Raw genomic sequence first — 15,876 nt, 5'->3', positions numbered from 1 at the left:
TTTTGGGATTAAGAAATGATACACCAAAAAACTATCCAATTAAATAAAAAATCTTTTTTTTTTTTTTTTTAAAGGCATCACATCATTCATCATAGAAACTGTATGCACCAAATATACACAAATATATCATTTACATTTTTTTAAAACTGTTAAAAAATGATTCCACAACTATATACTATACATGGCATGGTTGAACGGGATGAAATGGATGGACTTGTGTCTTTTTTCAACGAGTTTATCTATTTATTTATTTATTTTTGCCATCTGTGTCTCATTTGTGAGATTTACCTTCACTTCCTGTCCCATAACCAAAACAGGACGTGAGGGTTTCCCTCACGTCCTGTTTTGGCTATGGGGAAGAGACAGGAAGTGAAGTGGTTGTCACCAGAACCAGTGCCCCCAGTGGAAGATTTCCCCTCTATTCCTGTCCTGGGAACAACCCAACATTTTGTGATTTTCTTTCAACTATTTTTTTTTTTTTTTGGCCATCTGTGTCTCATTGGTGAAATTTCCCTTCACTTCCTGTCCCATAACCAAAACAGGAAGTGAGGATTTCCTCACTTCCTGTTTTGGCTACGGGACAGGGACAGGAAATGAAGTGGTTGTCACCAGAACTAGATCCCCCTTTGGAAGATTTCCCCTCTATTCCTGTCCTGGGGACAACCCAACATTTTGGGATTTTCTTTCAACAAGTTTTTTTTATTTCTATTTTTTGCCATCTGTGTGTCATTGGTGAGATTTCCCTTCACTTCCTGTCCCATAACCAAAACAGGAAGTGAGGGTTTCCCTCACTTCCTGTCCCATGACCAAAACAGGACGTGAGGGTTTCCCTCACGTCCTGTTTTGGCTATGGGGCAGAAACAGGAAGTGAAGTGGTTGTCACCAGAACCAGTGCCCCCATTGGAAGATTTCCCCTCTATTCCTGTCCTGGGGACAAACCAACATTTTGTGATTTTCTTTCAACTAATTTTTTTTTTTTTGGCCATCTGTCTCATTGGTGAAATTTCCCTTCACTTCCTGTCCCATAACCAAAACAGGAAGTGAGGATTTCCTCACTTCCTGTTTTAGCTACGGGACAGGGACAGGAAATGAAGTGCCTGTCACCAGAACTAGTGCCCCCCCTTTGGAAGATTTCCCCTCTATTCCTGTCCTGGGGACAACCCAACATTTTGGGATTTTCTTTCAAGAAGTTTTTTTTATTTCTATTTTTTGCCATCTGTGTGTCATTGGTGAGATTTCCCTTCACTTCCTGTCCCATAACCAAAACAGGAAGTGAGGGTTTCCCTCACTTCCTGTCCCATGACCAAAACAGGACATGAGGGTTTCCCTCACTTCCTGTTTTGGCTATGGGGCAGAGACAGGAAGTGAAGTGGTTGTCACCAGAACTAGTGCCCCCCATTGGAAGATTTCCCCTCTATTCCTGTCCTGGGGACAAACCAACATTTTGGTATTTTCTATCAACAAGTTCTTTTTTTATTTTATTTTTTTGCCATCTGTGTGTCATTGGTGAGATTTCACCTTCACTTCCTGTCCCATGACCAAAACAGGACGTGAGGGTTTCCCTTACGTCCTGTTTTGGCTATGGGACAGGGACAGGAAGTGAAGTGGTTGTCACCAGAACTAGTGCCCCCATTGGAAGATTTCCCCTCTATTCCTGTCTTGGGGACAACCCAACATTTTGGGATTTTCTTTCGCTCTCGGTGATAACAGTAAACAGAACACATAGATCGGGTGACTCTCCCTGATGGGGACACCAACAGCAACAAAGACTCTCCATCTATCCAGACCTAAAAAAAAAAAAGGGTTTTGTCTTTAGTTATATTTTTTTAGATCGATGGATTTGGTTTCCGCTTTAATGTCTTATTTCACCCAAAAAGTCTTCTGGGGCCCGTAGGAGGTGTCCATGAAATACAGGCAGTGAGATGGGCACCCGATGAAGGACCCCTCCACTCTGCAGTGAGGAGGAGAGAGAAGACCCCATGACTACGGATCTCAGTGAATATTTGAGGGGTTTTAGATTTATTTGTTGTTTATAAATAGTGCAATGATTGGGTAGAAGTGTGGGGGGGGGCGGGCGGTGTTTGTGGTGGTGTGGGGGGGTATTATTACCACCGTATATATTGTGGTGTTCTACGTATTAACTGACCATGCCGTACCTCCGTTGCTAGGCAACCATGTAATGCTGAGTAGGCCTGTTGGATGGATTCCTTTTACGCCCCCCGTTCACACTTCAGTGGCGCCCCCCACGTCACGTTTTCAGTGTGTTTCATTTAAATGGGCCGCCCTGCGCTCCAAAAAAAAAAAAAAAAAACGCAACGACGAAGCTCATGTAGCAAATTTTTAAACGCGAGCCAAACCCCTTTTGGCGTCACGCCTTTTGTCCCTCGCTAAACAGGCGACGGCTACCTTGTGTTTGGGGCGCCGTCAAAGCGGAACTTCAGTCATTTTGTTCATCTTTCTATCTATTAAATCTTCTGCCCTTGTTGTTGTTGTTTTTAACTTTGGATAGTAAAACATTTTTGTTTTTTTTTTTGTTCCCCCGCTCCACTCTATGCCCTTGGAGGACAAACAATTTAAAGCGCCCCCCGTCCCCTCCGAGCTCGCACGCAGAAGCGAACGCATATGTAAACGGCGTTCAAACCACACATGTGAGGTGTCGCCACCAACGTCGGAGCGAGAGCGATAATTCTAGCGCTAGACTTCCTCTGTAACTCTAAATTGGTAACCTGTAAAAAAAAATGTTTAAAGCGTCGCCTATGGAGATTTTTAAGTACCGTCGTTTGTTGCCGTTCCACGAGTGTGCGCAATTTTAGAGCGTGACATGTTAGGTATCTATTTACTCGGCCTCACATCATCTTTCACATTATACAGAAGAAATTGGGCTAACTTTACTGTTTTCTTAGTAGTTTGTATGGATAGGCGACAGTGTCAAGGAAATGGCACCAACATCCCTGAATATATGAGTGAACAAGGGAATGGTTTTTGGTGGGATTTTAGGGGTGCCAAGCAATGAAATTACTAACAATACACCAAGATATAAAAAAAAGAGTATAGCAAAGTTTATTACACAAAAGACAGATTTAAAAAAAATATTGGCTGTACATATGATACGCAGATATGGGTACACATCTAATGAAAGGATGGAAAGAGTGGTCACTCAACAGTGGCATGGAGTGACTTATCCCGACATGTTTCGCCTCTTAGGGCTTCCTCAGGGGATATTTTTTTTGAGAAATAGATGTGATACTGCATAAAACAAGGTACAGTTAGAGACAATACAAAATTATAATACAATGACAAAAAAAAAAAGAAAGAAATATGCTGCTGATTTCCCTGCCCCATGCTGTTTTCTTATTTTTTAATTAAAAAGAAGTGCTTTTTTTCCAAAAAATTTGCGCTGCGCAAATACGGTGTGATATAAAGTATTGCAACAATCTCCATTTTACTCACCAGGTGAAAACTGAGGTGGAAAAAAACAAGCCTTAAAAAAAGAAAACGAATGCAGCCACCACTTCTAATGATTGGTAAGCTGCAATATATGATATTTTTGGTTTTGGGTTTAATACCACTTGGTTGGTTTAAACCACGTCTGGGTCCCTCCCACAGCGCTGCTCTCTTTCCTTGTGCAGGGGGACCGGTCTTGTCTCCGCCCTCCTGTAGTTTTCTGCAGGCAGTCTGTAGTGGGTGGGGCCTGCTAGGCCCCTCCCACAGCTCTGCTCCCTCTTCTTGTGCAGGGGGAACGGTCTTGTCTCCGCCCCCTCCTGTAGTTTTCTGCAGGCAGTCTGTAGTGGGTGGGGCTTGCTGGGCTCCTCCCACAGCTCTGCTCCCTCTCCTTGTACAGGGGACCGGTCTTGTCTCCGCCCCCTCCTGTAGTTTTCTGCAGGCAGTCTGTAGTGGGTGGGGCCTGATGGGCCCCTCCCACGGCTCTGCTCCCTCTCCTTGTGCAGGGGGACCGGTCTTGTCTCTGCTCCCTCCTGTAGTTTTCTGCAGGCAGTCTGTAGTGGGTGGGGCCTGCTGGGCCCCTCCCACGGCTCTGCTCCCTCTCCTTGTGCAGGGGGAAGGGTCTTGTCTCCGCCCCCCCTGTAGGCTTCTGCAGGCAGTCTGTAGTGGGTGGGGCCTGCTGGGCTCCTCCCACAGCTCTGCTCCCTCTCCTTGTGCAGGGGGAACGGTCTTGTCTCCGCCCCTCCTGTAGTTTTCTGCAGGCAGTCTGTAGTGGGTGGGGCCTGCTGGGCCCCTCCCACCGCTCTCTGTACAGGCTATGTACAGCACAGTGATGATGTCACTTTTATATGGTAATATCTGGGTTTGCAAAAGCATTTGGCACTGACAAATTGAATTTCTATCCTTAGTGGCTATTGAGGAATATATTAGTTCTTGTGTCGGGAGTTTAGCTTTAAAATTTAAAGTACCACATTTGCCCAATAGATGGTGCTCATAGAAATCCCACAGGATATAGCACCATTTAGTGGCCATGTGAGGTATTTTCCAATTTGAATCAATGAAAAACATTTGAGGAGCAGAGGAACTAACCAAATAACATTCACTGTATGTACATGCACTTTCACTGGGTGAATACGCCCCATAATGTGAACGGGTCCTGATCTTTTCCCCGCTGGGGACACGGCAATAAAACCTGGCACAGGTCCCCCCCCATTCTGAAACTCTCTGATTGGAGTTCCACTTTTTGGGGTCACTTCAGAATATATCATGATTTCAAATAATACAAACATTTCAGAGAAGAATAAAACGCTTTGTAATATTTCAGAATGGTTTATGTTAATATTTACTTTTAAAAAAACAAAAATGCTTAGCAGCTAAAAATAGCTTTCATTCTCCTGCCAGTACATTTGGGATTTGGGAAAAATTTGGGATTTCTGTTTGTGTCCAGAAAGCTCTTTGTGCCGTTATAAGTCGCTCGTTCATAGAAAACATTCGCTGGTTTCAGACTTGGTGCTCCTTTTAGACACATTGCGGCAGAAGAGGCGGCGCGGTGAAACCCCTCCAGACCAGCTGGCAGGCCCGGACTAGTGCGCCTTCTGAACTCCTCCCGGTGATAGATCACAGCTGACAGATTCTCCGGGCTGGTCGGGGGAGAACCGCATAGTTAGAAAATGAGGTTTAATGATTCACTCAGAATTTTTTTTCTGCTTACTGAATCTGTATAGTCTGCAGAATCCTCATTCCTTGAATCTGAGACCACAGAAATCCCAATACTACCTACCTGCTCCTTACGTTGGAGGTCAGTGGGAAGAATGTTCCTTACATTGGTGATCAGTGGGAAGAATGTTCCTTACATTGGTGGTCAGTGAGAAGAATGTTCCTTACATTGGTGATCAGTGGGAAGAATGCTCCTTACATTGGTGATCAGTGGGAAGAATGTTCCTTACATTGGTGATCAGTGAGAAGAATGTTCCTTACATTGGTGATCAGTGAGAAGAATGTCCCTTACATTGGTGATCAGTGAGAAGAATGCTCCTTACATTGGTGATCAGTGAGAAGAATGTTCCTTACATTGGTGATCAGTGAGAAGCATGTTCCTTACATTGGTGATCAGTGGGAAGAATGTTCCTTACATTGGTGATCAGTGAGAAGAATGTTCCTTACATTGGTGATCAGTGGGAAGAATGCTCCTTACATTGGTGATCAGTGAGAAGAATGTTCCTTACATTGGTGATCAGTGAGAAGAATGTTCCTTACATTGGTGATCAGTGGGAAGAATGTTCCTTACGTTGGTGATCAGTGACAAGAATGTTCCTTACATTGGTGGTCAGTGAGAAGAATGTTCCTTACATTGGTAGTCAGTGGGAAGAATGTTCCTTACATTGGTGGACAGTGAGAAGAATGCTCCTTACATTGGTGATCAGTGAGAAGAATGTTCCTTACATTGGTAGTCAGTGGGAAGAATGTCCCTTACATTGGTGATCAGTGAGAAGAATGCTCCTTACATTGGTGATCAGTGAGAAGAATGTTCCTTACATTGGTGATCAGTGGGAAGAATGTTCCTTACATTGGTGGACAGTGAGAAGAATGCTCCTTACATTGGTGATCAGTGAGAAGAATGCTCCTTACATTGGTGGACAGTGAGAAGAATGTTCCTTACATTGGTGATCAGTGGGAAGAATGCTCCTTACATTGGTGATCAGTGAGAAGAATGTTCCTTACATTGGTGATCAGTGGGAAGAATGCTCCTTACATTGGTGATCAGTGGGAAGAATGTTCCTTACATTGGTGGTCTGCGTAAAAACCTTTCATCTCAGGGTTAGACTTTGACACTTCTTAGGTTATTGGCCTCTGGAAACTTGGTTCCCATTTCCCAGCCAACTGAACATTTAGTGCACTGGAGGCATGTACAATGTGCTCTCTATAAAACTCTACATGTACGCAATTACAGATTCTTATTTTAATTTCTTCAGTCCAAAAATAATTTTAGCAAAGTGTGGCATGGAAACTCTTCCCCAATTCACAGCCACTGAGGTTTTTGTCAGGTCACCGTACACTGCTCAAGATTTTTGTAGAACAAACTATTTGTGTACATCACACCTCGTAACCAACCCAACATTTTATGTTGTGTCAAATCTCTGCCAGCCACGGCCATATCCCATTGGTTAGTTTAAGTCATTGTTGAAACGGTCTGAACTGGAGAACATGACATTTTTTTACATTATATTTGTCCTAAAGACACAAAAATGGGTTTGATACAGACGGGGTTGTAAATTTCTTCTTGGGAAAAAAATAAAAGAAAATTGTTGATCTTTTGGTCCATCAGCCTCCCATTTTTTATGAGCTCTCCTTTCCATGTTTTTGGAGCTCTCCATGACATCTTTTTTGGAGCTTCCTTTTCCATTTTTGAAGTCCCAACTTCCATCTTTTTAATAATTTTTTTAATTGCGAGAATGCAGTTAATGAAAATGGCCAGAAAACTTGGACAGTATAATATTACAAAATTTACCTTATACAGTTTGTCAGTATAGTTTGAGAACCAGGTAACAAAGGTTGGACATTAAGAAACAAAAAGATGGCGGTCTGTCTAAAGGCTAACAGATGATGGAAAGAAGGGAAACCTTAGCTGTTAGAGCGTAAAAAATATTTACATTTTAAGTGAAGGTTAGAATATCAATTTTAGGGTCATGGCTATTGGCTATTTTGAAAACAATTGTACTATCAATTTTTTTTTTTTTGGAGCTCTCCTTTCTCTCTTTTTGAAACTCTCCTTTCTCTCTTTTTGGAGCCCCCCTTTCCATGTTTTGGAGCTTTCCTTTCTTTCTATTTTTGGAGCTCTACTTTCTCTCTTTTTTTTCATTTTTTGGACCTTTTTTCTCTCTCTTTTTGGAGCTTCCTTTTCCATTTTTGGAGCTCCCCTTTCTTTCTTTTTGGAACTTCTCTATTTGGAGCTCCCCTTTCCATTTTGTGGAGCTTTTCTTTCTTTTTGAAGCCCATCTCTCCATTTTTGGAGATCTCGTTTTTTATTTTTTTAACACTCCTTTCCATTTTTTGGAGCTTTCCTTTCTGTCTTTTTTGGAGCTCTCCTTTCCATGATTTTTTGGAGCTCTCCATTCCATCTTTTAGGGAGCTCTCCTTTCCATCATTTTTAGTATTATTATTATTATACAGGATTTATATAGTGCCAACAGTTTGCCAAGCACTTGGCATAAGAGCAGACAGTACAGTTACAATACAATTTATTACAGGAGGAATTGGTACTAATGGCTAACATCAAAGGAGTTCAAGGAAAGTGTTTCACTCTAGTTTAGGACAGAGTAATGCCGCGTACACACGAGCGGAATGTCCGACAGAAAAAGTCTGACGGGAGCTTTTCATCGTATATTCTGATCGTGTGTATGCCTCACTGGACTTTCTACTTCGAAAACTCTGACGGACCTAGAAAGAGAACATGTTCTAAATTTTTCCGACGGAACCAATTCCTATTGGGAAACCCGCTAGTCTGTATGCTGTTTGGACGGACAACAAACGACGCATGTTCTGAAGCAAATACGAGACAGAAGCTATTGGCTAGTGGCTATTGAACTTCCGTTTTCTAGTCCCGTCCTACGTGTTGTACGTCACCGCGTTCTGGGCGGTCGGAATTTAGTGTGACCGTGTGTATGCAAGACAGCTTGAGCGGAATTCCGTCGGAACCCTGTCGGAAAAACCTTCAGAGTTTATTCCGACGGGAAAACCGATTGTGTGTACAGGGCATAAGTCTTTATGTATCAGTGGGCCAATGTGACCACCAGATGGCTGTTTTCGCTCAATTTTTATTTTAGTAAAAAGTTCACTCCGGTGTATACATATCAAATCTGACACATGTTCACTAATACTATAATGCCGCGTACACACGAGCGGACTTTACGGCAGACTTTGCCCGGCGGACGGGATTTCGTCGGACAATTCGATCGTGTGTGGGCTCCAGCGGACTTTGTTTTCTCAAAAGTTGGACGGACTTAGATTTGAAACATGTTTTAAATCTTTCCGTCGAACTCGAGTCCGGTCGAAAAGTCCGCCGTCTGTATGCTAGTTCGACGGATAAAAAGCCGCGCTAGGGCAGCTATTGGCTACTGGCTATGAACTTCCTTGTTTTAGTCCAGTCGTACGTCATCACGTACGAATTCGACGGACTTTGGTGGATTGTAAGTAGGCAAGTCCGTTCATTCAGAAAGTCCGTCGTAAAGTCCGTCGAAAAGTCCGCCGGGCAAAGTCTGCCGTAAAGTCCGACCGTGTGTACGCGGCATTAGAGTGCAAACTCTAAGTATTTCATTGCTGACACTAAATTAGTGTGAATGGGTTTGATACAAAGGGGTTGTGGTTTTCTTCTTAGGAAATAAATAACAGGAAAATTGTTGATCTTTTTGTCCATATCCCCCCCCATCTTTTTAGGATCAGCCCTTTTTTTGAAGCTCTATTTTCCATTTTTTGAGCCCCCCTTTCCATTCCATTTTTGGAACTCTCCATTCTATCTTTCATTATGCTCTCTATACAATGTTTTTGGAGCTCTCCTTTCCATTTTTTTTTGAGCTGTATTTTCTATTTTTTGGAGCTCTCCTTTCCATCTTTTTGGAGCCTTCTTTTCCATTGTTGGAGTTCTCCATTCCATATTTTTTAGACCTCTACTTTCCATTTTTTTGGAGCTATCCTTTCTATATAGTTACATAGTAGGTGAGGTGGAAAAAAGACACAAGTCCATCAAGTCCAACCTATGTGTGTGATTATATGTCAGTATTACATTGTATATCCCTGTATGTTGCGGTCATTCAGGTTCTTATCTAATAGTTTCCTGAAACTATCGATGCTCTCCGCTGAGACCACCGCCTGTGGAAGGGAATTCCACATCCTTGCCACTCTTACAGTAAAAAACCCTCAACGTAGTTTAAGATTAAACCTCTTTTCTTCTAATTTTAATGAGTGGCCGCGAGTCTTGTTAAACTCCCTTCTGCGAAAAAGTTTTCTCCCTATTGTGGGGTCACCAGTACGGTATTTGTACATTGAAATCATATCCCCTCTCAAGCGTCTCTTCTCCAGAGAGAATAAGTTCAGTGCTCACAACCTTTCCTCATAACTAAGATCCTCCAGAGCCTTTATTAGCTTTGTTGCCCTTCTTTGTACTCGCTCCATTTCCAGTACATCCTTCCTGAGGACTGGTGCCCAGAACTGGACAGCATACTCCAGGTGCGGCCGGACCGGAGTCTTGTAGAGCGGGAGAATTATCGTTTTATCTCTGGAGTTGATCCCCTTTTTAATGCCAATATTCTGTTTGCTTTGTTAGCAGCAGCTTGGCATTGCATGTCATTGCTGAGCCTATCATCTACTAGGACCCCCAGGTCCTTTTCCATCCTAGATTCCCCCAGAGGTTCTCCCCCTAGTGAGTAGATTGCATTCATATTTTTGCCACCCAAATGCATTATTTTAAATTTTTCTACATTAAACCTCATTTGCCATGTAGTCGCCCACCCCATTAATTTGTTCAGATCTTTTTGCAAGGTTTCCACATCCTGCGGAAAAGTTATTGCCCTGCTTAGCTTAGTATCGTCCGCAAATACAGAGATTGAACTGTTTATACCATCCTCCAGGTCGTTTATAAACAAATTAAATAGGATTGGTCCCAGCACAGAACCCTGGGGAACCCCACTACCCACCCCGACCATTCCGAGTACTCCCCATTTATCACCACCCTCTGAACTCGCCCTTGTAGCCAGTTTTCAATCCATGTACTCACCCTATGGTCCATGCCAACGGACCTTATTTTGTACAGTAAACGTTTATGGGGAACTGTGTCAAATGTTTTTGCAAAATCCAGATTCACCACGTCTACGGGCCTTCCTTTATCTAGATGGCAACTCACCTCCTCATAGAAGGTTAATAGATTGGTTTAGCAAGAATGTTTCTTCATGAATCCATGCTGATTACTGCTAATGATACCGTTCTCATTACTAAAATCTTGTATATAGTCCCTTATCATCCCCTCCAAGAGCTTGCATACTATTAATGTTAGGCTAACTGGTCTGTAATTCCCAGGGATGTATTTTGGGTCCTATTTAAATATTGGCGCTACATTGGCTTTTCTCCAATCAGCTGGTACCATTCCAGTCAGTAGACTGTCAGTAAAAATTAGGAACAATGGTCTGGCAATTACTTGACTGAGTTCCCTAAGTACCCTTGGATCCAAGCCATCTGGTCCCGGTGATTTATTAATGTTAAGTTTCCGAAGTCCAATTTTAATTCTGTCCTCTGTTAACCATGGAGGTGCTTCCTGTGATGTGTCATGAGGATAAACACTGCAGTTTTGGTTACTGAAGCCCCCCGATTCCCATGTGAAGACAGAGGAGAAGAACAAATTCAAATTCAAATTCACCTTCGCCATCTCCCCATCCTTTGTAACCAGATGTCCTTCCTCATTCCTTAGGGGGCCAATATGGTCTGTCCTCCCTTTTTTACTGTTTACATACTTAAAGAATTTCTTGGGATTTTTTTTTGCTCTCCTCCGCTATATGTCTTTCATGTTCTATCTTAGCCGTCCTTATTGCACCCTTACATTTCTTGTTGCATTGTTTATAAAGTCTGAATGCTGATGATGATCCCTCAACCCTGTATTTTTTGAAGGCCTTCTCCTTTGCTTTTATATGCATTTTTACATTGGAGTTAAGCCACCAGGACATTTGTTCGCTCTTTTAAATGTATTACCCAATGGGATGCACCCCTAACCCTAAACCCGAACCATAACTTTAAAGCAAACCCATCTCTCCTCCGTGTTCTTTGTTCCTAAGATTTTATTCCAATTCATGCCTTCTAGCAAAGTTTGTAGTTTAGGGAAGTTGGCTCTTTTGAAATTCAGTGTCTTTGTATTCCCCTTATGTTTCATATTTGTGTGATTTATACTGAAGCCAATTGACCTGGGATCGATGTTTCCTAAATTTCCCCATATTTCCACATCCGTGATCAGGTCTGTATTGTTGGTAATCAGTAGATCCAGTAACGCTTTATTTCTAGTTGGTGAGTCTACCATCTGACCCATAAAATTGTACTGCAAGACATTTAGAAACTGGCGAGCCTTAAATGAATGCGCGGTTCCCTGTCTAGATAATTAAAATCCCCCATTATGATAACACTTCCCATCCTTGCTGCTAATCCAACTTGTGATAGGAGATCCATCTCCCCCTCTTCCCTCAGGTTAGGGGGCCTATAGCATACTCCCAGTATTATTTTCCCCTTAGCTTCATCCCTTTGGAGCTCTACCCATAAGGATTCCACCTCCTCTCTAGCTCCCTCAGTGATGTCATCTCTCACATTCACTTGTACATTATTCTTGATATATAGGCATACCCCTCCCCCTTTTTTACCCTCTCTATCCCTGCGATAAAGGGTATACCCTTGAATGTTTGCCAGCCAATCATGAGAGCTGTTGAACCAGGTCTCTGATATTCCCACAAAATCCAAATCCTCCTCGTACAACAGTATCTCTAGTTCACCCATCTTGTCCGCCAGGCTCCTGGCATTAGTGAACATTAGTGAACATGCCATATAGTTTAGACCGGTCGCATACTATCCTCTTATTGGGTGTTTCGAGATTGCAACTAGGACTTGTTACTATACTTACCTTGGGTTTATGTGCTTTAGTCAACATATCACTAATACTGCCTTCTGGAATATGTTCCACGCTGACTATCTCTACCTCTGCCCCCCCCCGTCGCCTAGTTTAAAAACCCCTCTAACTTTTTGGCCATCTTTATTCCCAGCTGATCTGCACCCTCCTCATTTAGGTGCAGTCCGTCCCTTCTATAGTACTGGTTATCGACTGAGAAGTCGGCCCAATCCTCCAGGAACCCAAACCCCTCCTTACTACACCAGCTCTCTCTTGTTTACTTCCCTAATCTCCTTCTGCCTTTCTGGTGTGGCTCAATGTACCGGTAGTTCTCCTGAGAACACTACCTTGGAGGTCCTTTTCCTCAATTTAGCTCCCAAGTCCCTAAAATCGTTCTTTAGGACATTCCATCTGCCTCTGACTTTGTCATTGGTGTTAACGTGCACCATGACAGCCGGGTCTTCCCCAGCCCCTCCCAGTAATCTGTATACCAGATCCGTGATGTGCTGAACCCGAGTGCCCAGTAGACAACATAAAGTTTGGTGCTTCAGGTCTTTGTTACAGATTGGCCTCTCTGTCCTTCTAAGAATTGAGTCCCCTACCACCAGAATCCGTCTTTCCTTTCCCTTCGCTTTCCCCCCACTTTCACTGGAGGAGTTCTTCCCCGGCAGCTAGGATGGAGTGTACTTGGAATGCTCCAGCTCTGGATCGGCCTCCCTGGCATTTCCCCCTCTACCCTTCCTGACTGTCACCCATCTACTCTTTCCTAGTGCCTGCACCTCTTTGTCTCCACCCACCTCTTTGCTGGCCCCTGCCGGGTACATTCCCAGCTCTCCTTTAAAGTGTAATGCGAGCGCACGTTGTTTCATGAAGTGTAATGTGATCGCACGATTGTCACTCATCTACTCTTTCCTAGTGCCTGCACTTTCTAATTTTGGAGCTCTCCTTTCCATTTTTTTTAGCTCTCCTTTACATTTTTGGAGCTACTCTTTTCATTTTTGGGGGACTCTCCCTCCTTTGGAGCTCTCCATTCTAACTTTTATGGAGCTCTCCATGCAATCTTTATCAGAGCTCTCCTTTCCCTTTTTCGAGCTGTAATTTCAGGTTTTTTTTGTTTTAGCTCTCCTTTCCATTTTTCTTGGAACTCTACATTGAGATTTTTAGAGCTCTACTTTCCATCTATTTTGGAGCTCTTCTTTCCATCTTTTTGTAGCTCTACCTGCCATCTTTTTTAAGTGTATTTTCTGTTTGTTTTTTTAGCTCTCTCCATCTTTCTTGGAGCTCTCCTTTTCATCTTTCTTGGAGCTATTCTTTCCATCTTTTTTTGGAGCTCTACTTTCCATCTTTTTGAACGGTATTTTCAGTTTTTCTACAGTGGAACCTCGGTTTGCGAGTAACGCGGTTAACAAGCGTTTTGCAAAACGAGCACTATATTTCTAAAAATCCTAACTTGGTTTGCGAGTGTTGTCTCGCAAAACGAGCAGGATTCAGGCCAAAAGCGTTGTGCAGTACCGCTTTTGGCCTGAGGTGGGGGGGGGGGCGCCGGAGCCGAACAGCGCCGATCGTCAGCGTTCGGAAATGCACGGAAAGTCCCGAGAACAGTTCGGCTGACCTCGGCAAACCTCGGAAAGGCTCGTGAACGGAGTCTTTCCAAGGTTTGCCAAGGTCAGCTGAAGTGTCCCTCGGGCCTTTTCGGCCATTTCCGAGGCTCTCCGGTGCCCCCCCGCCTCTGGCCACATGCGGTATTGCATCCCATTGAAGTCAATGCGGAACAAATTATTTTTGTTTCCGTTGACTTCAATGGGAAAACTCGCTTTGATATGCGAGTACATTGGATTACGAGCATACTCCTGGAACAGATTATGCTCGTAATCTGAGGTTCCACTGTATTTTCTTTTTTAAGCTCCCCTACCATCTTTCATTGGGCTCTCCTTTCCGTCTTTTTGAAGCTCTCCTTTCCATCTTTTTGGAACTCTCCTTTTCTATCTTTTTGAACTGCATTTAGTATTTTTTTGGGATCTCTCCTTTCCTTCTTTTTGGAGCTCTCCTTTCCATTTTTTCGAGCTTTCCTTTCCATCTTTTTTGGACCCCTCCCTTCAATTTTTAGAGCTCTCCTTTCCATCGTTTTGGAGCTCTCCTTTCCATCTTTTTTAGTGCTCCCCTTTCCATCTTTTTTTGGAGCTCTCCTTTCCATCTTTTTTAGTGCTCCCTTTTCCATCTTTTTGGAGCTCTCCTTTCCATCTTTTTTTGTAGCTCTCCTTTCCATCTTTTTTTTGGAGTTTTCCTTTCTAGAGTCCTGAGGCCGCAGAATCCTCCCAGACACGTTACAGACACGTGTAGCGTGTCCTTTATTACGGTTTGTTTCCTATTAGCTGCCCTCCCTCAGTCATCTCTCTGCTGACTTGTTTACTCTTCAGGGAGAGAAAAAAAAGTAGAAAAAAGAGAGAGAGAGAGAGAGAGAGAGAGAGAGAGAAGGATTCCAGACATTGCTCTGAGAATCCCAGTCAGCAGAGCGGTGCATACATACGGTGGACAGTTTTCCTCAAACCCACCCGGTGATTCTGCAGATCATAAAGGGAATTCTGCAAAGACAACAGGAAACAAGAATTAGGATGGATTTTCTCCGCGCAGCGAAGGAATATTTTTTTTTTCTTCTATAGCAACAGAAGAATGTAAACTTGCCAGAGCAGGATCAGTGCAGACGGAGCGCGCCTATACATCACACTGACGGCAAGTTTAAATACTCACAAAGCGTTCCGCCTCATCGTTACTTTGTGTCTTTTTCACAATTCCAGTTTTGTATTATTTTTTTTTTTGCATTTTCTATACCTTGAGCAACCGGATCTTGGCCTCTGTCTTGGGATTTCGCACTTTGCACCCGGGTCTTGCAAAAAAGCACCTTGTAAAGTGAGTATAATATCCGACTTTTCCTCCACTTTTCCAGGAACTTAGGAAACAAATACTTCCAAGGATTTTTTTTTTTTTTTTTTTACTACTTTACATAGCAGAACGGGAAGGCTTGTGTGAGCGTCAGAAAATCTCGCAGACACATTCGTGAGTTTTACGTTTTTTTTCATGTGCAACATTAAAAATGAGTAGAATGAATCGTTCTTGGGAAGATCAAAGTGGCCGGGTAATTCTGATTTGTTTTTTGAGCTGTGAAGGTTTTTTTTTTTGTTTCTTATGAGCGTTCATGAAATTCAGCCTTTGGGGGATGAAAAGTATGTTCTGAAAAAGGATACATAAAACAGAACGTTCATTTCAATGTTATTGCCAAAGGAGACGTTTCGTAACGTGCTTTTGTAAGAGGTAAAAGCGCAGAATTGTTTCAATGTGCGAAAATTGCATCAATAGCAGACGCTTGCTTGGCTCGGCATGCGCAGAATTGTCTAAAATTGTCAAAATTGTCTATGCGAAAAAATGTCTAAAGCTGACTACACATTATACAATTTTCCTGTTCAATTTCCTTTAAAGTAAGCCGGGGGCGGACTGACAACTCATGGGGCCCCCGGGCAATAAGAGAAGATTATGGGGCCCCCAGGCAATAGGAGATTGTGGAGCCCCTGGGCAATAGGAGATTATGGGGCCCCCAGGCAATAGGAGATTATGGGGCCCCCAGGCAATAGATTATGGGGCCACACGGTATACACACACAGAATACACATACACACACTGGAAAAGGTACTGGAGAGGGGGGGGCAGCTATAATCTTGGGATTTTTTAAAAACACATATTTTTACATACTGTCCCTGGTTTTACTGAGGCTGGCAACCCTGATGGGGCCCCTTAGTGGCACGGGGCCC

General features: G+C 43.2%; 1 protein-coding gene across 4 annotated transcripts in view; it reads left to right on the top strand.

Annotated features, from left to right (window-relative positions):
* Positions 1-15,876, top strand: part of GJC2 (gap junction protein gamma 2) — a 111,371-nt gene that overhangs the window by 82,711 nt on the left and 12,784 nt on the right. The window contains exon 1 of one of the 4 annotated variants that reach the window (XM_073629473.1): positions 14,512-14,980. The exons of the other annotated variants lie outside the window; for them this stretch is intronic. The gene's annotated coding sequence lies outside the window, so the exon portion shown is untranslated. Of the gene's footprint in view, positions 1-14,511; positions 14,981-15,876 lie in introns of those variants that run through there. 4 annotated transcript variants of the gene reach the window in all.

Source organism: Aquarana catesbeiana, linkage group LG05, assembly GCF_042186555.1.
Source record: "Aquarana catesbeiana isolate 2022-GZ linkage group LG05, ASM4218655v1, whole genome shotgun sequence".
Taxonomy (NCBI): Eukaryota; Metazoa; Chordata; class Amphibia; order Anura; family Ranidae; genus Aquarana; species Aquarana catesbeiana.
Note: the sequence above shows the minus strand (reverse complement) of the source record. Positions and strands in the feature narration are given on the sequence as shown.